A 26804-nucleotide genomic window follows, 5' to 3' on the forward strand; every position below is an offset into this window, starting at 1 on the left:
AGCAGCTGTAAATACAGATGAAGCTTTGCTCCCCCCTCCCCCCTCCCCCCGACCGCTCACCTCCTGCTATGCACACATACTGCCCTTGCCAAGTTTCATGGGAGACAAATTTTCCACAGGTGTTGAGAGGTTTGGAGGGGTAGCAGTGGAACTCTGCACCCCAACCCCTAACAGGTCATGGACCAGTACTGGTCTGCAGACCAGGGGTTTGGGGACAGCAGTACTAAATGACTTGTCTAAAGTCATACAGCTGGAAAGGACACAGCTATCTATGAACCCAAGTTTATAAGGCTTAACCACTGCATGAATATATTGAAATGCTTAAATGCTCTTTGTGGTTGTTGGGTGAAATTTTTATAACTCCGTATCAAGGTGGTAAAAAATACAGTAAAAATATGTTAAGTATTTGATTAATCTGATCAGTCTGGACAATCTATATCTCTGATTTCTGAGGACACAAAAGGGAGTTTTATGGAGAGAATTATTTGAGTTTACATCACCCTAATCAAGTTGACTGGGAAATAAACAAACAAATCAACAAACAAACAAATAAACCAACCTTCATTTGACTCTAGAACAAGAGTTCTCAAAATGTGGTACCCAAACCAGCAATATCAGCATCCCCTGGGAACTTGTTATCAATGCAAATGATAAGACCTCATCCCAAACCTACTAAATCAGAATCCCGAGGGGGAAGCCAATACTCTGTGTAAACAAACTATCCATTGTCCTGTTGAACATGCATATTTGAGAACCTCTGTTCTAGATATAACCTAAGTTACCCACTGGTGCACTTGTGCTTATAACTTCCACACTATTACATCTCTAGTACTTTAATTGAATTTTTTCACATTCTTTGACCTGTTTTTTTTGGTAAGGAACAGTTGACAATAAATAAGCTAAAATCTCAGACTTGTTTAAAAGGCCAGCTTCCCCAGCTGTATCCTAATAAATTCAACATGTGGTCAGCTCAATCTCACACCTTTTCTATAGCTATAGAATTATAGGATGCAAACTGGTGGACTCAGTGTGAATTTGGCAGTGCTGCAACTTCCTGAATTTAGGTGGATTTTATTCAGGATAGTTTTAGAATTTGATGTAACTTAGTTTTGATAAAGTTATTTTAAAAATTGGTAATGCATGTTTGATGTGAATGATAGCTCTTAATAATATGAAATAGTTAAATATTTTTAAACCATTTACTTCTTTTCACTCTGGAGCCAGATAGCCAAATTTTTAATGGAAAACAGAATTCTTTCTTTGGGTGTTCATTATAAAACAGAAAAACTTGCTGATTCTTGGAGAATTCCTGCTTCAATACACACAACTTCCAAATTCAAAAAAAATTACAGAACCGTAAGTGGCTCATAAAAAATAATTAGAGTGCCTATTTTTATAGGAGAGTCCTCATTTTGATCCTTCTCTTCTGTCTTATGATGTCTCTTGGGAACTAGCTCAGGTTGGGAGGTTGGTGAAAGAAAACTAATGTTCTACTCAGCAGGCTACTGTCATCCCCCCTGCAGGGACATTACACACTTGCCTTGAATGCATCTGCCAAAGATCATACTTATTAACTTAATTCTGCTGGACTTGTAAGATCCAACATGCAAATTCATGTGTGTCAATACACTCATTTATGGAAATGAGGCGAGAACTAGTTGAGACTGCATAGAAAAGAAGTGGTAGTCCTGTTCTAAGTTATCCGTCTGCTGTCCTATTCTCTGGATCCCATTTAGATGATCTTAATTCAGGCTTAGATACAAGTTTCCATAAACACTCTTGATCAAGGGAAATTATTTAATTCCATATTAGAACATACAAAACTGTGTAGCATAAAAACATATTTACCGGAGTTGCTATTAATGTTGCCATAGGAGGGAGGCAGGGCAAACACATCACTTTGAATAAGTTTTACCTTTTTCCACCTTATCTCTTAATGTGTTATTGAATAATGAATGGTTTGTGGACCATGTTTATTTCAGTTCCAGAAATAGGGTCTGCCACTCAGGAGAAAAAAGATAGATGTTTCAAACCTCTAGCAGTGGTAAGTGGCCCTGTGTGAATAAATTTGAAAAAGGGAGGCTCTATAAATCTTCTCTATTAGCATTATGACGCTTTGCAAGAGGAAACTTGCGCTAGAGAAAAGCTGGAAGCCATGCTACACATAAGAAGTGAAAAACCCCCAACCAACTGCCCCTATCCCTGACACACGTACCCCCACTCCGATACACACAACAGTTCAGCCTTCAGGCCCTTCAGTGTCTGGAAGCAACAGAAGCAAAGGCTCCATTTGGCTCAGGGTCTCCAAGTCCGGTTAAACGCAAGAGTCAGACAGCCGTGAAAGTCCAGTCTGCAGGGCAGTATCCCGTGGATCTGTAAAATAGCACCTATCGGACAAAGATATTGGAGACATCTGCATAGCTGCCTCACGAGTGCAAAATCACTCCTGGTGGAGGCAGACATTTGGAAACAGATAAAACCCATGAAGAATGCCTTTTTTTGACTTCAGAGATTAATGTAGATGTGAACACATTACTGCTGTTTTAGGGAGACTCTTCTCTGTTACAGATAACCGGGTCTGGGGATATTGGATTACCTAATAATGGCTCCCTTTAGTTCTGCCATCAGCACTTATCAGGTACATTAGTTTAAAACCTGCAATTTTGAACTTAGCATTATTGAGCTTTCCAAAGATTGAATTACTGAACTTTTGTTGGTGAGTGTCTCTGCGAAATTTCCTGAAAAGGATAGTCCTCCTTCTTTGTGTGAAAGTGAAGCCAAATCACATACTTTATTGATATTTATAGACATACAAATGATAGTGCTAATGTACTTTAATGTCTGTCTACTTGATGGAAAGGCTATGGGCTGTGTTTTGGGCTTTTGTTTTTCTTAAGATAATGTGGAGTACTGTAGTCTCTTTGTGAGCTTAATCAGAGTAGGTAGCTTTTTTTTCCCTTTTTGTTTCCCCAAAGCCTTATTTCAAAAGAAGGCTTACACTAAAAATGTTTTTCGAAAAAAGGCTCCACGTTTTCCCCTGATATGGGTACAGTCTTTGCAGTGTTCTAGCACCTAAAATACATCCCTACGTCTGTCTCCTTAGTGGCTTAGGTGGAAAATTTAGGAGCATGGAGGCTTTAACAAAGGTGAGTCGATTTTAACACTCTGTACTAGAAAATACCTACACTGAGGGAGAAACTCTTAATCTCCAGGCCATGAAGATGTAATGTTTTCAGAGTAATTTTACAGACATTCTGCCTGTCAATGCCTAGTAGGGTTTAGAGTTCTCGAGTCACTATAGGCTTAAGCATCCAGGCATGAACCAACTTTGTAATTTTGAGCAAGAGTAATAAATGTTGATCCATGCATGGTGACTGAGCAGAATTAAGAGATAATTTACTTGCCCTCTCTTTAGGGAGTCTGCATACAACTTCTGCTCATTATAGGTGATTTAAAAGCCAACTTATGGCAAAGACAGAAAGGGAACCAGAATATCCCAGCCAAAATGGTTAATAAAGTCTTGAATTTCTCTGGGAAAGGAAGGAATATGCAAGGATAATGGTTATGTTGCCTGCACATATTGCTAAGATGCTGGGGAAAGAGGTGGGATTTAATAAAACAAAAATAAAAATTCGGTGTACATCAAAGTTAATTTTTATTCTTGTCATTCTGAATATTCTGAAGGCTTAGGTTTCTGATAGTCATTGGCAAGATAGATTTTTGATCACTGGTATGTCCATGATGGTCATAGTTAAAATGCATTTTTGACCTGAATAACAACTAGGGCTTGGTAATATTTTGATTAAAAATTGGACTGACTGAAAAGTTTGTAGAAAATATAAACAGCAGGCAAAGATGAGTAAAATGCTTTATACTTAATTTTTTATATTGCAAAAATAGCAAAGCTAAAGCTATTTCATGTCATTATCATAATCCATAAGCATTTAGCAACCTATGTAAATGGTATTTGCCACTCAAGTAACACAAAGAACTCTATCTTAATAAGTCAGAAAACTGTAACCTGTTCCCATCTCATTTCTAATGTCCTGGTAGAGGGCTCAGTTTCATTTAATCAGAAGATATTTTTAGTGGTGAGTTGCTTTAAGTGGGGAATCTAAAAGTAATGCTCTTAGAATCCCACTGATATTAGACAGAAAATTCTGAATTATCTCTCTCTACTGTGTTGGTTCTGAATCTTAAATTTGGACATCAAGGCAATCTTTCCAGGGGACTCTATTTTCCTAGCATGACTTAGAATGTAGAGTGGGCTGAGATTTCCCCCATCCTTCTAGACACCCCCAGCTTGTATTTCTCACTGGTATATATCCATGTGTTTATTATACAGATTCACTCCCAGGTGTGGGAATGTATGCAAATGCAATTATCTGCAATCTTTTAAATGGTTATTTGGGTCTGGCCAAACTCTCCAAAGGGCCTCTGGCTTCAAAGGGAGCTTTAAGTAAATAGTTGATTCTATTTTTTTATTCAAGTGTCAGGAGACCATCTACTTAGGCTTTTTCCCTGGCCATTTAAATCACCTATGCATAAAGACAGTGAGAGGAATGGAGCATTTCTCTTTAAACAAGACACACCGTCGTCAACTGCAGGATAAAGCCCGGAGTTAGATTCTGCCCGGGACACTGAATTCTCCTGGAGCACAAAGGGAGCGCAGAAGACAAATGGGTGTGGGGCACACTAATAGCACATAGGCTTCCACAGTTCCTTCTCAGAGACGGCGACTCCAGAGAGGCGAAGAAAGGGAAAGCCAAGAGCGAGAGGTCACCCCGATAAGTACAAAGAAGTCGCTCCCAGTGCTTTATCCCATTGTGCCTGTTACACTTATTGGTGTGAATAATGTTGTTTTGTTTTCAGAAAGACAGTCATGAGCAAAAAAAAGAGCGGTGAGTGATAAGCCGAGCTCAGGAAATTTGAGAATGACACATTTGCGATAATATATGTTAATTTAGTTGGAGAGATGTGAATATTTTCATAAAGAACAAAGAGAAAGACGGACTACAGCTTAGATTCACTCATTTAGACTTTTATATAAGCATTACCCATGTTCAAAATATACAAATCTCCTGGAAACATTTTTTTTTAATACATCTTGTTGTGGTGGCTTATTTATTAAAATTACCATATTTTTCTTGCTTTGGAGATAAAAACTCTAGTGGAGCCAGACTTCAAATAGATGATGTTCTGAGCACATCAAAACAAAGAAAGTGTTTCTGAAACCAAATGAAAGCATTTTTTGAATGACTCCCTCATCCATTCACATCTCCTTTCAGCTTAGCGGCTCTGGCTCAGATAAAGGCCCAAACACCTCACAGCCTATTCAAAAGTATCAGATTCAACTGGAGGTGAAGAAAATGGGCTATCTGCAATATTCATGAGTTGGGAACTTCCCAAGTTTGACCATTGTCTCAATGACTTTACAACTGCTTGGGGTATGCATTACATAACAGATAGTCATAGGCACCCAGCACTTCTATCAAGCCAAGCCTTGTAAGTGAGTCCAAAGGATGCCCTCACCCTGCCCTACCCCAGCCCATTCTTTCCTAATTCAGGTCCCAAGAAAAATAACTGCCCAGTCTTTGAAGTCTGCTATCCTACTCCTTGGTTTACCAGACTGAACTAAAGGCCTTGATAACACTTCTTCAAGTTCATGAACTAAAATGTTTTGTTTTCATAGTATTTGGGGTAGTTTTTTTCTCTAATTGGAACAAAGCACAGTTTAGTATACCAATGCTTTCTGAAATAAACAGACAGATTCATTTATTGGGACAAGGTGAGACCTAAGCAAGAAAACTGTTAAACAGTCTGAGTAACCCTGGTTCTGTTCTGCCCCGCAGGAGCAGAATTTTTAAGGTCTTACTATTGGATAAGGAGTTGCAAGATGAAAGTGCTACCTTTTAATATTTCCTCTTCAAAACAACTGTCTTCTGCCTAACACTCAACCTGTAACTGAGGTCAAACACAAGTACCCATAATCTTATACCCCCAGAGCATAGGGTTGTGGAAAGAACCCCTGGATTGGAGCACCAGCTCTGTGTTTAAATTGTGACCTTGGGCAGGCAACCAGATTTTTGGGGGCCAGTTTTTCCATCTAAATAATGAGGGTTCTGAATTTCATCTCTAAAGCCACACCATTTTATCTGTGCTGTTCTCCTTATACCCAAAATAACATCCTCGCTAGATGGTAAGCCAAGTGTGAGGTCTAAGACTAACCCTGAACCTGATGGAGAAAACGGAGAACAAAGGCCTTGGAAATACCAACAAAACTGGCCAAGTATCTGTAGAGGGTTGCATTATGTCCCCCGAAAAGATAGGTGCATATCCTAACCCCCGGAACCTATGAACGTGACCTTATTTGGAAAAAGGGTCTTTGCAGATGTAATTAAGTTAAAGATCTCAAGATGAAATCATCTTGGATTACCTGCGTGGGCCCTAAATTGAAAGACATGGTGGCCTTAACAGAGACAGAAAAGGTGAAGACACAGACACAGAGGGGAAAGCAAAGTGAAGACAGAGGCAGAGATTGGAGTGAGGTAGCCACAAGCCAAGGAACACCCGGGGCCACCAGAAGCTGGAAGACAGAAGGAATAAGTCTCTCCTCGAGCCTTCGGAAGGCATACACCCCTGCTGTTCCCTTGATTTCAGGCTTCTAGACTCCAGAACTTTTAGAAAATAAATTCTGCTATCTTTTTTTCTTCTTTTGAGACTGAGTCTTGCTCTTGTCACCCAGGCTAGAGTGCAGTGGCGTCATGATAGCTCACTGCAACCTCTAACTCCTGGGCTCAAGCAATCCTCCTACCTCAGACTCCCAAGTAGCTGGGACTACAGGCCGTGCCACTGCACCTAGCCAAGTTTTCTATTTTTAGTAGAGACAGGGTCTTGATCTTGCTCAGGCTGGTCTCAAACTCTTGACCTCAAGCAATCCTCCCTCCTTAGCCTCCCAGAGTGCTAGGAAAATTCTGCCATTTTAAGCCATCCAGTTTGTGGCAACCCTAGGAAACTGATTCAGTGCCAGGGTGGCTGCCCCAAATTTTCCCTGAGAGGCCAAAGGCACACTCTGTCCACAGGTTGCACAGGACTATACCAGGCACAGCTGCCAAGTCTCGTCTTCTCAGATGCCAGTGTTGACTCAGGAAAGACGAGCATAAGACACACTGGGAAGCTGCAGTGCTCTTGGCCACATATGAGCCGCCCCTTCAGGAGAAGGCAGCTTGCCTCTTCTGGCTTTACCATAAGTCTCCCCTCTGCCCGCCATGGCAGCATCACTTCCATGCAATTCTGCGGTTCTCCCAGCTCCCAGTGTCTTCTTGGAGGAAGGGAGGCTGAGAGAGATGAACTCGTTGGAGGTGTAGCTTCCCCCTCTCAGCTCTTGCCCTCAGGTCGGGAGCTCCGACATACCACGTCCCCAAGTGAGAGGCCCAGGACGGAGGTGGGACGCCTTGGCATGGCTCACAAGGACCTCCACAGTCCATGGGGTCCCTCCTCATCCCTGTCCAGGCTCATCTGTCATATTCACCTCAAACTGAACACCTTGGCTTTTGCTGGACGGCTCCCTGCTTCCCTCCTGCACTTTCCCGTCCATCTGGCCAGCGCTGGTCTCCCTTCAGAGCTCAGCTTAGAGGTCACTGCTTCGGGAAGTCCTTGGCAATCTAGATTGGGTTATGTGCCTTTTTGAAGAGCTAAGCCACCTTGACAGAACTCTGCATGTTTCACTGAATTGCCAATGACATTTTTCCTGCCTGCCTTTATCTCCCACATATACCATCTGGGGAGGAGTAGCATGTCTGCTTTTGTCATTTTCTTTGTGCTTTATGTATCTGTAATCCCATATATGACACATTAGTATGGCCTCTTAAGAATTTCAGGCATTACACAAGCATGAAAATAAAAAGTGTACGCCCCCCCTCACCCCAAGTAGACCCTCAATGTCCAAATGGTGACGTCTGACAGCTGTTAGGCAAAACTCCTTCTATTACTAGATCTGTATCTTTGCATTCATAAACATGTACATATACTCCATCTATCTATCTACCCATCTCTTTCACTGTATGTCTTTTTTACAGCTTGTTGTTTTCCTTTCACATCATGTCTTGGAGATCTTGTCATGTCAATACATAGTGATCTACATAATTTCATAGTAACTCACTTGCTGATAAACAGACAATCAAGTCGTCACTATTAAAGGGCAGGCAGTAAGGCTCATCCTCGTTCATACATACTGGTATACAAATATAACTCTTTTGGGAAAATATAATTGCTGAGTTAAATTTTTAGCCACTCTGACGATTTCCACAGGGACCCTTCCTCTCCCTCTCCTTTGCCTCTGCCTCTGGAACTTTCCCAGAATTGCTCCTATCTAAGGGGCATTCTACCTTTTTTTGAGCTGTAGTTTCTGCTAGACTCTGGGTTTATCTTTCCATAGATTTGATCCCTTCAATCTTTCATAAATGTCCCCAAATCCCTGCCTGGTCTCTCATATTTTCCAGCACTGTCATGAAGAGGCACACACACTCACACCCCGGTTCTGATGATTTGTGGGATGTGGAATGTGGGAGGAGGGTAGATCCATGGGCTTAGCCTGCTCTCTTGAGCCAAATTGTGACAACTGCTCCATGTCCAGTGCCCAGCATCAGTACTTGATGATTGTTTTGCATGCAAAAAGTATTCGTTGAGAAAATAAATTTTTGCTTTAAGCAGATACCAATATTTGATCAAGGACAAAATTTCCCTTAAAGGGACCGATTTGGGGCTGAGTGTAGTGGCTACACCTGTAATCTTAGCTCTGAGAGACTGAGGAGGGTGGATTGCTTGAGGTCAGGAGTTCCAAACCAGCCTGAGCAAGGGTGAGTCCACCCCCCTGTGTCTACTAAAAATAGAAAAATTAGCTGGGCGTGGTGGTGCATGCCTGTAGTCCCAGCAACTCGGAAGGCTGAGGCAGGAGGATCACTTGAGCCCAGGAGTTGGAGATTGCAGTGAGCTATGATGATGCCATTGTACTCTAGCAGGACAACAGAACAAGACTCTGTCTCAAAAAAATAAAAAAAAAAAGGGACTGATTTCGTACTGATTTCTGTATTAGTGGATTATCTTACAATCACGGACTCACAACTACAAGACATTATGCAGTTAACTACCTATGTAGTAGTAAAAGTGGAATTGGTTTGAGGGAAAACATTTGCATCCTTAATTTCCATGCAAATTCACTATACAAGACTATTCCTCCTTGTTCACGCAGGCCTTGAAAGTGCCTACCAGACAGCAACAAGTAAATTTAGTGAAACTCCATTTGATGACTTGTGTCCGATAAAAAGACGTGTTGGCATAGATGTCAGGCACTCAGCTGCTTTTTAAATTTCCTTTAGAGATGTGATAACCACTTAGATTTAAAGGGATACGAGGCTGTTAATGGGGCAGCATCAAAGGATGCTTAAAAACAAGAACATGCTCAGCTGAAATTTGCCAAGTTCCACTTGAGATTCACGGAGACACTCTAGCAACCTGGATTCTATTTATTGGACCCAAACGGGCCCTGCTCCCCAGCCTCACGCTCGCTCCCGCGCCTGCTGACAGGTGCTGCAGATGTGAGGCCTGCCGGGCCTTCCTCGGCAGCCATCTGTCGGCGAGGCCTTCGCTCCTCCAGGCAACAGGCGTGTTGATAAGAATATACACTTTCTGCAGTTGACAGACTTTGCTATTCAAAACACTGTTAAAAAAATGGCTATAGGAATTTAATTAGCAACTTCCATTAAGAGATTAGATGAGAAGAACAAAGAGAAACAAACCAAGGGAAAGGCTTCTTAATAAAACCGGAGACGCCACAGAATTATTCATAGCATAACAAAGGAAATGGAGAATCTGCTCCATGAATTGTTAGAGGTGACAGATATATTCTGATGTTTTCTCCTGGCCTGGTTGGTCTGTGACTAATGAGGCACAGCGTGAAGGAAGGAACCTTAAAGAGCACCTCTTGGTGGCTCTAGAAAGTAGCAGGCGTGGCAGTGAGCAGTGCCGCAATGCGGAAGAACCTGTGCGATTTCGGGTGTAGCTGTGTGGCCGCTGCAGTCTGTGGCTAGCCGACTTAGCTCCAACGTTCAGAGACTGACCCAAGTGGGTCAGGTGGCCTATCACTGTGCCACGGCCTCTGTCTGCCTCCATCTGTTGACTCACAAGTGTGTGTTGGGTCCACAGGGGCAAGAGAACATAAAGGGACCAGAACAATCCATTCCTTCTACTAAGAAAACAGATTCCAAGAAGGTATTTGGCAGTATCACTGTTATGGGGAATGGGCAAGGGCAGATATTTGGTTCTTAATGTAAAGTCAAGGAATCCTAGAGTTCATTTTGTTTAAGCCCCTTATGTCAGCTAACAAAACAAATAGTTGGCTCAAGATCCTATGGTTGAAGACCCGGTTTCTGTGATTCCTATGATTCCTTAATGCCAACATTCTTCCTAAAGAATGCATAGCAAAGGAAGCAGGTCAAGAAATAGGCCAAGTAGAACTGTATTCTGGAAAGCAGGCTACAGCCCCCGATGCTAACAACCATTCCTCACCAGTAGCCAATTCCATCAGAATGAACTGTTTCCCCAAGCTGCTGAGACAGTGGTTTCTGTGTTACAAAGCATCTTCTGATTTTGATCTTATTTAAGGAGTTAATAAATAGATTCACATAGGAATCTCCAGTGCCATATCAAATAGTATCAGTGGAAGCACCTAGCTCATTATTCTCAGTTTTTAATTGACATAAACTCAGATGTAGTAAGATTATCTTTACACTTTTCCAGAGGAAGTCCTGATATCCACAGGAAATCTGAAAGTATAAAGATTTATATAAATTTGGGTTTGCAGAAAAACTGACTGATGCTGTAAGTCTGTCAAACGTGTGTGTGCATACATTTTAATAGACATCCATATTTAGGAAAGTTAAAATGAAATTCTTATGAGATTAACTATCCTGAGCTCCAAAGTCAAAATTAGGTAAAAAATTGCATTAATTAATAATTGAGTCATAGCCTATATACTCTCAATACAAGATATCTCTGTAATAGGTTCTAGTTACTAAAAGGTTAATTAATTATTTTTATTTCCAAGAAAAAAATAAGGCTAATTCAAGATAATGAGATAGATGGGTGGATCTAAGGTGGCAAGGGAGGGGTGGAGGGGGAGCCAGAAAACTGCTGATGGCTTGGCAAAAGAGCCCAAGGAAATTATCATCGTCATCTTTTGTTCTTGTGAACTTGAAGCCATTTCTTGTAGTTGTTAGTGTAAAATGAACTAAATTAGAGAATGTGTGATTTTGGTGGTTGCTAAATGTAGCCTGGCCTACTTTTTGTGGCCATAAGGGTGCTCTCAAGTCTTTGTAGTTTGACACAATGATGGCCTCGACCCCTTCTGGAGCTCGGATGTCCTGCTGGGCTTCCCAACGCCACGGCTCCCTCCTGCTCACCTCCTGCGGACACCGTTCTTCATCCACCCTGAACAAAGGTCATGTATGATGTGCGGCTTATAGTTGAACAGTCTTTATAACTAAACCATGTTTCCACAGAAAGAAAGGGCTAGAAAGGGCCACTGGTGATAAACATGATTTCTTGACACTGTTGGTAAAAGAGGTCCCCACTCCCACTCCATAGTTCCCCGTCCCCCTCTCCACCACTCCAGGAGCCGTAAAACATACTTTTCTCTGGATCTGCTTCTTCTAAGCCCACATTTTGAATTGAACAAATTACTCTCTTTCCTTCACGTACCTAGGAAGTAAAGGGGCTTTCGTGGTCACTTCTGGTATCCTGCAATGTCCCCACTGCTCTTGGGATTCCTCTGGCTACCAGCCTGGCTTAGCCCCCTGAGCTTTGTGCTACAATCCGGTGGAGCTCTCCCAGGCCTCAGCTCCGGGTGAGAGTACATCTATTCCTCAAATACCTCTTGAGCACTGCCACATGTCAGGCTCTGTTCTAGGCATTGGAGATAGGAAGGAAGGAAGGAAGGAAGGAAGGAAGGAAGGAAGGAAGGAAGGAAGGAAGGACAGACTGTCTGCCCTCATTGAGCTTACACTATGGTGGACAGAGCCAGGCAATAAACATGTAAAGAATGATGGTAAGCGCCATGGAGTTTCCATCAGCTGAGAGAGGAAAAATTGGAAATTCATTTTAAATGTGCTAACTTTAGGAGAGAGGAGATTTATGTGTGGGTCTCTGAGGAGTTCAAAGGTGATCCTCCCTTAGGGCAGGGGCCATCTCTGGCTTGTGTACTTCAGGGGTCCAGTGAGAAAAATGAATATCAAATATATCCAATAGCTCCATTATGGGGGGGGGGTGCTGTGATTTCTTTTTTTTTTTTTTAACCAACCAAGAGAAGCTCACAGAGCTAAGACTTAAACATATATTCTGCTCAAGAAGAAGCATGCACATGAAAATTAAACACCTCCTTAGATTTTTATTTTAAACAAACATGGAACAGGAAATCTTGGAATGCGGATGCATGCTTGGCTCTTGATCTTGAGAAGTCAGAGGTGGCCAAAGCTATTTGAAGATGGAGGGGGCTATCTGATCTTTAGGGAACAGCCATCCAGCTGTCCCCAAGATTATCCTTAGAAGAGAGACACTGTCCCTCCATCCTGCAGTATCTCTTTTAAACTTATGTTTAAATAGCTATACTTAAATGATAAGGCACTAGCCTTTCACCTCCAGGATCCTAACTGGATTCAAACTCTAGTCTTCTGGGAAATGAGTTTGGTCGTCTAAGCTAAGCCTCGTAGACAAAAGTCCTTATCTCCAAACTCCAAGCATAATTCAGCCCATCATGGCAGGACTGGAAGTCTGCTCTCAGGGAAAGAAAGGGAATGAGCTGGGGTTGAAAGTAAATTATTGAAGTAGTTAAATCAATCCTGAATTCAAATCCCAACTATTTAAACGATAGCACCTCTCTGTCCAGACTACAAAACTGCTTTTCAGCACCAGGCTTTCTAGCTGTATTCCGAAAGGGAGGGAAAGTCACTTAGAGCAGTTAAACCTCCAAAAATGAGGTCAAAGCTGCAAAGAAGCACAAGCTTGAGCACCTTAATAAATTTAAATTTTCTTTGAATAGTTTCCTTATCTACCTCGGAAGAATACCGCACGTCTTTGCCCCATATGTGCTGCAAGCAACAGCCACGACTTTTATCTCTAATATACTTGAAGATGTCTAAACATGTCGGGGAAATATCATGTGCAAAGATTGTGTGTTCTAAAGCAAATTCAGTCAGTTTAGAATAACATAACCAATGTTGTCCCCAAACACTATAAAAATAAAAATAGAATAGAATCAAAAAGGGACGACACAAGACCTTGTCTCCAGTTTCCTCTGCTTGACTCAGAAAGGAATACTTGCAGGGAAGGAGCTTTGACGACTTAGCCTATTGATGAGGAATATGCTATTGAGGGATACTTTGACTGTTTTGAATAGTTTGCTTTCCAGGTATTCGGAGCCAGGCATGTATTTCCCCCCGCTTTTGGCCGGCTCCCACCCCTCCACGTTCCGTTTATCAAGTTAGCATTTTGCTCACAATAAAATGGATGACAGTTTCATTACAGAATGGCATCACTTGTCAAACTTTGAATTACTGATCATAAAAATATCTGTTATGCTTTGAAGGATTGTTGGAGGACTTCCATTTTTATACATATATATTTTTTATCAGTAGGACTGTTTAGTGCAACAAGGGAAGAGCAGAAGTGGGGCGGGGGGCGGGGGGCAGAAATCCAACCTGGCTGAGGAGCCCAGGGTTTGCTGTATCCTACCCATACAAACAAGCCTCTATCACAACTCTAGACAGCAGAAATAAAAGGGAGCTTTTTGGCTCACAGCTATAAAAAAAATTATCATAGTGATGAAGTTCCTCAGCCATCAACAGAGCTGTGATAACGCTGTTTGATGATGATTTTCCCATGAATGTTAAACAGCCGCCACTGCGGAGGCAAAGGAGCTTATCTGCACCTAATACTGATCTCTAATTCCTGCCCTTCTTGAACCATCCATTTTCTAACAGCATTAACTGGCAAATTTACATCCCATCTTAATGCTGCTAAAGAGGACAGGAGATGAAGAGTAAATGACAGCAGTGTAATGAGGGTGGCTTTTTTCTCCTTTCTCTTTAATGGCTGAAGATTTACACAATTGTCTGTAAGCTTATATAGAGAGCTTACCTGAACCTTTTCCCAGCATGGATTCAACTTACAGGAGCTTTTGTTAACTAAACACACATAAATATTTTTAAGGAGGTTTAATAGTGTGACTTCAAAAGAAAGTCAAATGATGAAAAAAGAAAAAAAAATTTTAAATGTCATAAATAATATAAATGTCTTAAAGGGCTAATGATTTCTGAACAAACAAGGTTGTAAAAATAATGTTCTACTAGGTAATTGCAAAACTAAAAAGATTTCAAATATTAAGGAAAGACTAATTAAAATAAGGATTTAAAGAGAGCTATGTTCCCTATGCCACACCAAGACCCGGGATTTCTCTGATCATATAACATCCATCAAAATACTACCTGTTCACTAACAGGGTGTGAAGAGATAGAAGGTAATTTCAATGACAAATCTGCATGTACGGAGCTACAATCGCTAGATGTGGGAAAATCCCATTTGTGCATCCTGATGATAAAAGTAAACCGAATAAGAATCACCATGGACGAGCCATTTAACTAACATCACAGGCTGCAAACCTTGAAGTTGTCTTTGACTTTTCCCTCTCTTTCATCCCCTTTATCCAATCCATTACCAATCTTGCTTTTTCTTCCTTTGAAATGTTTTTAAAATGTGTTCCCTTTTTTCTCCCACAACCCTAACCCATGTCTCTAGCACCTCTCAATTTAAATATTATAGATTCCCCCTGTTTTCCCTGCTTCTAGCCTCTGTGGGTCCATCCAAAGTATTATTAAAATAATATTGTGGTGTTTTCACTATGTAATCTGACTTAAAAAAAAAAGTATTAGCGTCCCTTGCCCCAACTGCTTTCAGCAATGGTTCTCAAAGTGTGGTCCACAATAATAAATACTTAGGGATGAAATTAATGAAAGATGTATAAGACCTGTGCACTGAAAACTATAAAACATTGCAAATGGAAATCAAAGAGCTAAATAGATGGAGAGATGTACCATATTCAAAGATTAGAACAGAGATTGGCAAACTTTTTCCGTGAAGGACCAGATAGTTAATATTGTTAGCTTGTGGATTATTCTTCTTTGTTTTATTTTTATTTCCCTTTCAAAATGTGAAACTCATTCTTAGCTTGGGAGTGTACAAAAATAGGCTACATTTGGCCTACATACCAGTTTGCTAATTCCTGGGTTAGAAGAGTCAATACTTTTAAGATGACAATAAGATGGCAGTTCTCCCAAATTGATCCTTGGCTTGAATGCAATACCAATCAAAAATCCTCACAGGCTTTTTTTGAAGAAATTAATAAGTTGGTTTTTAAAATTTATATGGCAAAGCAAAGGACCTACAATAGCTAAAACAATTTAGAAAAAGAACATCAGAATTGGAGGACTCGGATTACCGGATTTGGTGACTTATCATAAAGCTATAATAATCAAGATGATGATGCACTAAAATAGATCAAAGAACAGAATACAGAGTCCAGAAATAGACTCACGATTAAATGGTCAATTGATTTTGATCAAAGATATCAAGATAATTCAATGGAAAAAAGATAGTTTTTCAACAAATGGTGCCGGAACAACTGGATATCTGTATATTGAAAAAGGAACCCAACCACTGTCTCATACTATACATAAAAATTAACTCAAAATAGATAAATTTTTAAAAATAAAAATTGATGAGTTTCATCAAGATTAAAAACTTATTTTCTTTGAAAGATGTAATGAGGAAAACAAGAAGTAAAGTGACAGCCTGGGAGAAAATTTTACAAAACATAAATCCTACATAAGGTCTGTACTCAGAATATCAAAAAAATGCTTACAATTTAATAAGACAAAAAAAACCAATGACAAAATGGGCAATTGACTAGAAACTTCACAAAAGAAGATAGCCAATAAGCATATGAAAACATGCTTACCATCACTATTCATAAAAGAAATGCAGATTAAAACTACAATGAGAAACAACTACACACCCACTAGAAAAGGTCAAGTATAAAGATTGATAATACCAGCTACTGGCAAGGATGTGGAGTAACTGGAGCTCTCATGCATGGCAGGTTGGGATGCTAAATGGTGCAGCCACTTCAGAAAACAGTATTTCAGAACCATATAAAATCAAACACATACTTACAAAATGATCCAGCAATTCCATCCACAGGTATTTACCTAGGAGAAATGAAAATATACATTCATCTAAAAAAAGTGTAGGTGAATGTTGATAGCCAAGAACTGGAAGCCACCCAAATATCTAATAGCTGCTGAATGTAATAAACAAATTGTGGTATCATTCATGCAATGGCATTCTGCTTAGCAATAAAACGGAACAAAATATTAATATATGCAGCATGGATAAATTTTTAAAATATCATGCTAAATGAAAGAAGACAAACATAAGACTATGAATGATTCCATTTATATGAAATTCTAGAAAAGACAAAACTACAGTGATGGAAATCAGGTCACTGGTGGCCTAGAGCTAGCGGGGAGGGAAGGGAAGTGAGTGCCAAGTGGCACAAAGGCATTTGGGAACTGTTCCATATTTTGAGACTGGTACTAAATTTCATTACACTATATATTTAAAACTGATGACTTTTTTATATCTAAATAATACCTTAACAAATGAAAAAGAGAGAAACAAACTATAAAATTTCAAGGTTTGGTGTAGTATATATATTAAGAAGGTCATCCACAATTATCTGGAAAGAATATTAAAATACTCCTCCCTTTTCCAACTACATAACTGTGTTAGAGTAGACTTTCATCATATGCTCCAACCAAAGAAACATACCAAATTGTACAAAAGCCAGAAGCGGCTATGAGAATCCAACTGCCTTCTATTAAGCTAGACATGAAAGAAATTTGCAAATATGGAAAAATAACATCATTCTTCTAATTTTTTTTATTTTGGAAAATATAGTTATTCCTAAACGTGTTATTTATGTTAACATATAATGGGTTTATCACTATCATTTAATATGTCAGTGTTAAAAATTTTAAGGTTTAAAAAATTTTTGTTTCAATTTCTGTATGGTAAATATCAACAGATAAAACCTATATAAACAAAAGCTTGTTGGGGTTCTCAATAATTGTTAGCATCATGAAGGGGTCCTAAATCCTTTAAGAACTGCTGCCTTATAGGACTGAACCCAAACCAAGTTTCAAAGTTCTGCATAACTGGGATGCTCCTATCCTTCTGGCTTTATCCTCAGTACCCTTAACTGGAACTTTCTCTCCAACTGGGCTGAAGTCTCTCTCCAGTTCTGATTTCCAGGCCAGTCTCATGACTAGCTTATGTCGTTCTCTACCTTAAGGTTCTCTCTAATCCTACTAACTGTGTGACTTGGGCAACTTTTTTTTTTTTTTATCCTGCAGTTTCCTCATCTGTGGGGATCATAATAGGATCAACTTCATAAAATTATTGTGAGGAATAAATGAGTTTATAAAAGCACTTAGAACATCACTTGACAGACAGCAAGCTCTCAGTCCTTGTGAGGATGCACTGTAATTGTCATTGCCATTGTTACCTTCCCTGCTTCTCATCTTTGGAAATGCTACTTCTCCATGTTGCCTAGGCCCACCTCTTCTATTTAACTGACATCCATAATGAATGAGTGCCACTCAGTTTTGCTTTTTTTTTTCCCAATTGCTCAAAACATTTTCATTTTATTTCCCAAACTATATCTAAAGCTCCTTTAAACAAATTGTTTTCTTAGGCATATTATACTTAACACAGAACTGGGCAAGCGATATCTAACTTACCTAACAAATACTGACTGCATTGTTTTTATAGTTTCCAACCCCGTAGCATGGGAACAATAGTAGTGTCTTTATTATCTACCTCATGGATATGTTGTGATAATATATGCAAAGAAATCTAATTTCCTTTAATGATGAGAAGATGCCTAAACCAAACCAGGCCCTCTTCTTTGTGTCCCACTGTGTCCCAAGGCCATGATAAGGAATCTTTTCAGACACAATCATTGTAATAAGGATATCCTATTTATATTTTCCCTTAGTGCTCTGTATTCTTCTTCTGTATAGTGCTCTGTATTCTTTTATATTTTCCCTTAGTGCTCTGTATTGAATTTTTAATACCTCACAATGCTGTTCTGTCAAATAAGCACCAGGGAACTAGCAAAACTGTGGCGTTCTACCGACACATGAAGATGACATTTGCTATTGACCTTGTTAAATATATTCTCACTTAAAATTTGCATTGTCAAGTTTCTGCCCATGATATTTTCAGGAGGAAAAGGGTTAATCCATTAAAAACCAAAATGAACATGACCTCACTGGCATTTTAAAATCATTTTTGAAACATTATTATAACTACCTTATTATGTACAGAATTTTTTCAGATATGGTGGTCACTAAGTTTTAGCCAAAATTCTAGCTTTTCTCAATGTTGAGCCTAAGAAATCTTGAGTAAAATAATTTCAAGATGTTGTGCCTACACCCAAGGCACATGTGGGAAGGTAGCACACTGAATTAATCGCAATGACCCTATGCACAGCAGAGGGAGAATATTAATTCATTTAAGAAACATTTACTGAGCATAAACTATGTACCTGGCACTGGGGATATGGGTGAGGGGTTGATGCTAATAGCAGGACACAGAGCACAAATGAAAGCTAAATAAATGAGATAGTTTCAGATAGTGATAAGTGCAATGACTGCAATAAAATCGGACAACAGGACAGAAAGTGACTGGGCCCGGGATGTTATTTGGATAGAACAAGCAGAAATTGCAGCTAGTTATTTCACAGCTATTCAAAATATATGTCTAATGAAAAAATGCTAAGAGGGATTACCTCTGTGCAGGGTGATTTTTATTGTCTTTGTACTGTTCTGTGTTTTCCTAATTTTTTACATGAGCATATACTACTTTCATAATTAAAGCAAAATTATATGTACAAGACTTTACTCTGATAGCAATCAAATTCAGACTGTGTTGACCCTATGAGTAAAGAGACCATAGAGATCTAAAATTCTAAACAGAAACTATTATCTGTGATTTTTATATTCATTATTCAGCTGCCTATTAAATTAGTTATTATTTGTAAAGCACCCAGAAGAGTGCTTAGCACCTAGTTAGTGTTTGTTTATTTAAGTGTTTGCTAAATTAATAAATAGATAAATATGGTGAAATGATGTCTAATTTAGTTTAACAAACAACTTTGGGGAAAACTACCATGTACAAATCTGTTTTCTAAGCATTGTGGAGTATAAAATAATGAACGTGACATGGTCTGAGATTCTAATTTAACTAGGTGTCCTGTATTTATTTTCTCTCTCTCTCTTTCTCTCCACACCCCCTGCCCCCACGTTTTGTTAAATCTAGCAGCCCTGTCTTCAGGAAACTTCAGAAATCTACTGGGATAGAAAAACATACACACAACTATTTATCTATGATACTAATGCAAAATCTAACTGAGTCTTTTTAGTTAGTTCTGGTCAAAAAAGTTATTGTTTTTTTTTAGGTCCAATCAAATTCAAAGGAGGAATCGAATTACTTCCCCTTTGTGATTGCACTGCTTCCTCCTGTGGATGAGAAATCTAAACACCCTCTGAAGGCTGTTCGTTACAGTTCATGCACAGGTGCCATAAAAACCTGTGGTTATTTGTGTGGATGAAGTGTGGCAAGTGATAGAAACATCCCCCAAGAAGAGATGACCTGAACCCAGGCATGGTGAGTTGCTTGCAAACACAACGTAGCCCTTGACATTTCTGGGAATGATCATCCATATGTTTACATTTGCTTCACTTCGTCGTGTAGAAACAACCCAACACAAACCTTCTGCCGGAAGACAGCAGCTAGTGACATTAAACAAAATATGTACATTTGGCCCCTTGTTTTGTGAAGGTATTTCTCATATGAGAGCCTGGAATTAATGGGTTTCCATTGTGGATACAGTCACGGTGGACAGCTGTGAGCCAGTTCTGAGGACAGCCTCAGAACCCCTTGTGTGGGATCTCTTCTCTTTAGCAGATGGAAGGGGAAGTTTTATAATATAAGAGAGTTTCTTCCTACTCTCACTTCTTAGTCGACTCTTAGCCCCCCAAAATGTCCTAAAACGCCCATCTTGAAAGTACTTTGAGGAGGAAAAAATCGTAGACAATTTTAATCTGGCAAATACAGGCAGGTTTCACTTTTCACCCCCTCATTCTTCATGTTTCTGCTTATTCAGCACTGCTTAATATAGATCTAAACAGGAAGTTTCCAACTTACAGATGTGCTTGGTTCTAAAATTTACCATTAGGTTGATTATGTGGATTTGAGAACAATTTCCCTCAGGAAAAAGAAATGTTTTAAATGGTTGTCAGGTTCCCAGGCCAAGTCCAAAAGCCAACTTAACTCAATATCCCATAAAAATGATAGCCTAAGGAAAGAAGACAGTTGGTGTGGGAATGTGTTCCTGCTTGGATATGGATTATTCGTCTCCAGAACACTTCCCAATCAACTGGATGTTGCTTTCTGGAGGAGCCTTTTGTACCTTTTGAATTTTGAACCAATGGTAATGTTATCTATTCCAACATTTTTAATTCTTTAAAAAAGGAACACTTATAAATGGATAATAATAATATGAGGCTCTGGTCTCAGGAACAGGAAGTAAACTCAGAGGAAGAAGAAAGAGAATTTTACTTTCCTTCCTGATGCATAGCTGGTCCTATGTAACATTTGGGAAAGCAGCAATAAGAAAAAGAAACTTTATTTTTCTCTTTCTTATGTCTCTCTTCTGCTTCCTGGTGACCCTGAACTCTGCCTCAGGTGTCCTTATGACTCCACTAACCTCTCTCCTCTCTCCCTGCAGCACCATCTATTTTAAGAATGCTTCCCTTCACCTCCAAAGTCTTTAGTTATTTTACTTATTTTTCCTCCTCTCCATATCCCATCAAACTTCATATTCACCACTTACAACTTATTGGGAGGTAAGCAGCTGTATTAAACTGCTTTACTGTGAATATGAATGAAAATTTCCCCACTTTCAATGAATTATTTGCATAGTTCAAAAGAACGGTTCTTAAAAGAAAACAAGAAATGTAGGTATTGCAGGGTAGGCACATTTTGGACCTGGTGGACAGTTCCTGGATCAGCCTGCTCTAAACTCACTGTGTTCTTCCACATCTCCATGGACAACTCCAATAAAAGCTTTGGGTTCGCTGCCAAGGTCTCTCATGGAGGTAGCTGGAAGGACCCCAGTCTGTGTTCCCCCTTGTGGTGGCTGGAGTGGGCACAGCTGGGTGCTGTTCAGGCTGATGGGGGCTGTGTGTGATCCCAGGGTCAGAGCTTGAGCAAAGCACTCTGCCCAAGATGTTGAAAGTGGCTGGAGCTTGACAACTGAGGAAGTCAGAGACCTTGGAGTGCACTGAGGTCAACATGGGAGAGCTTCAGTCACTTTTCAACAACGAAGAACAAAACAGAGACATGAAATAGGAAATAAAGTCACTCGTCAGGATCCTGGTAGACCTGGAATGGGTAAGAATGATGAAAAGGAGGTTTTGGGTAACAGCCATGTGCCAGACTTGACTGTCCCTGGCTTCCCATGATGACCATCAGCTGAGTGGTCCATGGAATGCCTTAAAGGTACGGAGCTGAACACTGTGTATAAACAAGCATTGCTCTTTGGTCTGCAACTATGGTCCTGACTTCCTGATGTTGTTTTCCGAATAAATACTTGGAAAATTCTGAATATGCATTCAAGATTTTGCTTTGTAACACCATGCACTAAGATGTCATAAAGTAGCATCTGTGGTTTGTCCACAACTGTTGTTTCCTATCACCCTCTAGCAAAGACATCTTTTGAAGTATTTTTTTAAATTGCTTTCTTACTGTCAGTACTAGTTCTAATCATCAGAGAACCAGACCTTTCCACCTGAGCTGCCAATAGGGTGTTTGGTCCCCGTAGGCTTAGCCTTGCCTAGGTCTGCTCATTACTAGAAAGCCCAGTAGGTTTTGAGACCCTAACCTTTGATGTTTAGGCACCTGGAGTGGACAAAGTTCAGGACTCTGTCCCATGAGTCCTGAGCCATGGTCTCTTTCCTCTACCCAAGTGCAAGACAAGCCTGCTCTTCTGATTCTTGTATCCCAGCCACTGCCTCCGGCTGGGATTAAATGGTCTCCCTGGCACCCAGCGGAGCCGTATGTCCAGCTCCCTCTCCTAGGATCTGCCAGCTCCCTTCTCTTAGAGCTAGACCTGGTTTCCAGATGCTTATGCCTAGTCCTGAGAATGGATTTGTCATCCAGTCACCTAGGCTTGTCTGGATATTGAAAACTAATCTGGATATTGAAAACTAAGTCCACCCAGAATGCTCAACATTCTACTCTTTCTACTACCTGGACTACTTATCGTAAATGTATCCTTTATGTCTCACATTAACTTGAATCTCTGCCTGGTCCTGGCTTCTTCTTGACTGCTCCCTCCCATCCCTCCAGCCCTTGCACTTCATTACGGTGCACGAATAGTTTCCCTAGCTTCTGCTGGAGCTGGTTCCAGCTTACAAGCAGCCCATGGCATGGCTCCTAGCATGTCCCTTGGCCAAGGTCTTTCATCACATTGGAGGGTTCCTGCCTGGGCTTTCTGCAGCCAATGCCTCAGTTATGAAAATGGCTGCACCTCAGAGTCCATTTGCTGATAGTAACAACATTGCTCCGGCACTGTAGAATTTGTTGTACACTGTCTAATTTGATATGCATAAAACCCTATGAAATAGGTACAGATAAGAAAGCTAAGGCTCTGAGTCATTTGCTCTAAATTACTTGGCTGAAGTAACTAAGTGGCTGAGTCAAGAGCTATATCTGGGTACTCTTTTTTCTAATACATGCTCCCAACCCTGATGATGTAGGTCACACAAGAAAGTCAAGCCTGATTGGTTTATGATCTTGATCAAGAAGTTGTGGGTTATATTCCTTCATTCAATATATGTTCACTGAGTGGCCATTATGTGCCAAGCACTCTTCCTAAGCACTGCTTAGGAGACACCAGTCAACAAAAGGGGACAGAAAAACCAGTTCTCACAGCACTTGCATTTAGTGGTCTATTCCTCAGGAATGCTAGACTGTTAGTCGCGAGTTCAGACATGATTCTGCCCCTAGCTTATCCTCAACAAATGGAGGTAACTGTACTAGTGACTTCAGGTCTTGTCCAGCCTTGGATTTGGGGGTCAGTGGTTTGGCCCCTGAGGAAGCCTTTCAGTCAGGAGCTGTCAGTCTCCCAGGGAGTCCCTGATTTGTTCACTACCTCTTGGCAGCAAAACAATGACAGCAAATCTGGACAATACTGTTGAAAATTACCTCAGAGAAGAAGGAAGAAATAAGATAACACTATTATTCCTTAGTGCAGCTGTTGAAAAGTGTTGGTGATTCAATAGACAGGGCACATTTTAATGTCAATATTTCCAGTGAGGCCGAATGAAAGCAACTCTACTATGCAGCTTGATTTTCAACTGGTGATACAAAAAAAAGAAAAAAAAAGCTATTTCACTGGTAAAAATCATTTTAGGGGAAAAACACACAAACTAAATATGGGCTAAAAATCTAGCATTTTTGTGGTGCATATTGAGCTTTAGCATAGAAAATAATACATAGTTGATTGGATTCACAAAATAAGCCTAAGAGATCTGATATATACTGTAATTATCTTAGAATCTTTTGTACCATGGGAGCATGAAAACCCGACTCCCTGTGCTGTCAGAAATGTTTTCTTTCATTCCTTTTTTTTTCTCTTTTTCTAATCTTCCTTAAAATATTGGTGTGAATTAAACTCACTGAGGAGGAAACCAGTGAACATCTTCTATAATGGAGTTATGAAAATAAAAGCGGAGTTGTTATTACTCCCATCTGCAACGCCAGATGTTTGCAGACTGGTGTGGGAGTTGCGGCACATTTCTGACCCTAAACTCAAGACCTGGTTAAATGTGTTTAAAATATCCTCTTTCCTGCTCTAAACATGAAAATGCAATGGAGGAAGAGCAAAAACAAAAATATTAATACTTATAGGCTGCTAAGAAGGCATGGGAAATAATCATAGGCAATGCCAAGTGACTTAACTGGAATTTGGTGGTACGTATTGTTTATAATACAGAAAGAGGGCAGAAAGATTGGATCGCACCATGCAGGCTTTTGTTATTTTAATAAAACCACACCCTGTCTGACTACTGCCGAAAGCAGGAAGTCCAGTATAGGAAGTTTCCTCAGAACTTTTATCTTGAAATGTCAGAGATAATATAAATTTTCCTTTATTCATACATCCAGAGGGTCAAGAGTGGACACATATAACAAAACTGAAAATACTCTGTAATCAGTTGTAATATTTCTTTGTCATTTGTTTAAGGCCAAATGGTCTGCCCATTTATCATCTTAACACGAGGGTCTGAGGAAATGCTCTCATCTGGGATCAGTTCTGCTGCCCATCACTTTGTTCATCCATAATCTTCGGAGTGTGGGGCTCCCTTCCCAGGCTCTAATGAGAGAGGATGGGGAAATGAGATGTCTGGCAGAGTACCGAATTTCTGCTAACAACCTCTAGACTTCTAGAAGTTTCTTTTAAGTACAAAACATTTGAGAAGTGCCCCTGATAATATACCTGCAATTTGATAGGCCTATAACATGATTAGTTTTTCAAAGTTTAGAACAAACATATAATAATTGTATTGACCCACAATGGCATGAAATAGCTTTCATGACAGTTTGATGACAAGGATATGAGGAAAGAGTTTCTATACAGGAAAGATCATGCATCTCCTTAACTCTGTTGACAGTAAAATATGGATTTCAGCTTAGTCTGTGGCTCAGGAATACACTATTGAAATAGTAGTTTTATGTCTTTCTTAAGACCAAACAGGATTATAGGTATGACTTGCTGAACAAAAATCTCAAGGATTTCAAAAAAATAACTGAAGTTTATGAAAACATAAATTAGATGACAAGAATTTGTATCATATTAAGGCTAATGAATTTCTTAATGTTTATATTTATAAACAGTTGCTAGTGTACTTTCCTTCTACATTTAGTCATGAAGCCTACATGAATTTTTTGAGGGGAATAATTTTTATATATACTAGTTATATAAAAAAAATCATAGAATGATTAATCCAGATAATTTATTTGTAATGTTCAGAATAATCCCTTAATGTATCTGTTTTGAAAGTTTGGACTTTCATATGTCATTTTTTTCTTAGATGACCCAAATGTGTCACATACCTTTGATTTTCTATTCCCTGTGATTTATAATCAATAATTAAACAGAGATGGAGGGAAAGGATGAAATATCTTTGTCTCCTTGCCTCACGGTATAGAGACAACTATAGATTACTCTAGATCCCATTTAATCCAAAGGTTTTATAATAAAGTTTTATTAGAAACCAATGTTTATTAAGACTTTTAAAAGACCAAATAATTCTTCTAAGGCACAACAAAGTTTTCTATCTTGCATACATAGAATTTTTATGAAATCGTCATATTATGTATACACAATGGCAAAGCAGTTGTCTACCTCATTTTCCTCACCTTCAAAATGAAGAATTTTAAAATTTGCATCTATTAAAAAAAAATTTGCATCTATTAAATAATAACTCTAAAATCTCATAGTAGTAAATAATTCCCAGCAAGTAGAAGAAAACTGATTATAAGAAGATTTGTGTGTATGCACTTTACAATGGGCTTGGGGCCTCAGAACTGAAATATTTATTTACCCCTTTGTATGTGTTTTTTGCATATGGACATGCTGTCATGTCAGTATAGGAAATGCTAATGGATCTCTACTTATTCATAATCAATGGGAGTCATTACTCTGGCTTCTTGCATGCTCAGCTCAACATACTATTATTTGCATCTCATATTTGAGACAGAGAGGCCTGTTCTGTTCCCTTGTGAATAGAGCTAGGAATGAGAGCATGATATCCAAGGGCTTAACAGCAAAATCTGAAACACATTCAGAGGGCTGTCCTCAACAGATGTCTTAGTGAGAGCTCCAAAGTGGAGCCAGGGAAGGGTGGAAAGTTAGGTCACACTGTGAGGAGAGAAGTAACTTGCCAAGGAGTCAGTGTAAAAAGCAAGAAAAGGGCCCTTGAATTTATTGCTTGGGTGTGGGATCTGGTTCTCTCTCTGGGGTCTGGAGAACAAGAGTTCCCTCTGGCTTTATCCTGGAGGAAACTACAGGAATTTTGGTCCACAGGAATGAGAGGTGTTGTGTGACCTTTTGGACACTGCATTTAGAAGTTGCAAAGGCTAACAGGCCTTGAAGGACAAGGAGCACCAGAGGGTGGGCACCAGCTCAATCCTAGCTCTGATATTTACCAGCAGTGGAGTATTGTACAACTTTACCTAACATATGAGCCTCAATGTTCTCATCTGTGAAACGAGCATACAATTCACCCTTCACAAGTTTTAGAGAGGAAAGGGGCTATCACAGATGGTCCAACTAGCCCCCTTCAGACCTCTCTTTCCCAATGGGGTCAACCCTTGCCCTTTCCAAACCCATCCAATTATTGGCTGATCTGTTTTAAGTCTCCTGCTCAACTTGTCTCTTTTCTTTTACCCACAAACCAGGTTAGTTTTACTGATCCTAGAGCCACCTTTTTGGCTCTGCTGCCTCCTCATACTATTATTCCCACTTGCAACCTTACCTTCAGAACTGGAACTCTTAGGAGAGAAAT

The 26804-nt window shown here is 39.8% G+C and overlaps 1 long non-coding RNA gene across 4 annotated transcripts in view; it reads right to left on the reverse strand.

The window, feature by feature from the left end:
• LOC142875439 (uncharacterized) overlaps window positions 1–26804 on the reverse strand; it is a 163135-nt gene that overhangs the window by 84962 nt on the left and 51369 nt on the right. The window contains exons 3-4 of one of the 4 annotated variants that reach the window (XR_012922793.1): window positions 16282–16316; window positions 2216–2387 (exon numbers count right to left, since the gene is read on the reverse strand). This is a non-coding gene — a long non-coding RNA (uncharacterized LOC142875439). The remainder of the gene's footprint in view (window positions 1–2215; window positions 2388–16281; window positions 16317–26804) is intronic. The other 3 variants (XR_012922794.1, XR_012922795.1, XR_012922792.1) reach the window with 3 other exon arrangements.

Source organism: Microcebus murinus, chromosome 14 (assembly GCF_040939455.1).
Source record: "Microcebus murinus isolate Inina chromosome 14, M.murinus_Inina_mat1.0, whole genome shotgun sequence".
Taxonomy (NCBI): Eukaryota; Metazoa; Chordata; class Mammalia; order Primates; family Cheirogaleidae; genus Microcebus; species Microcebus murinus.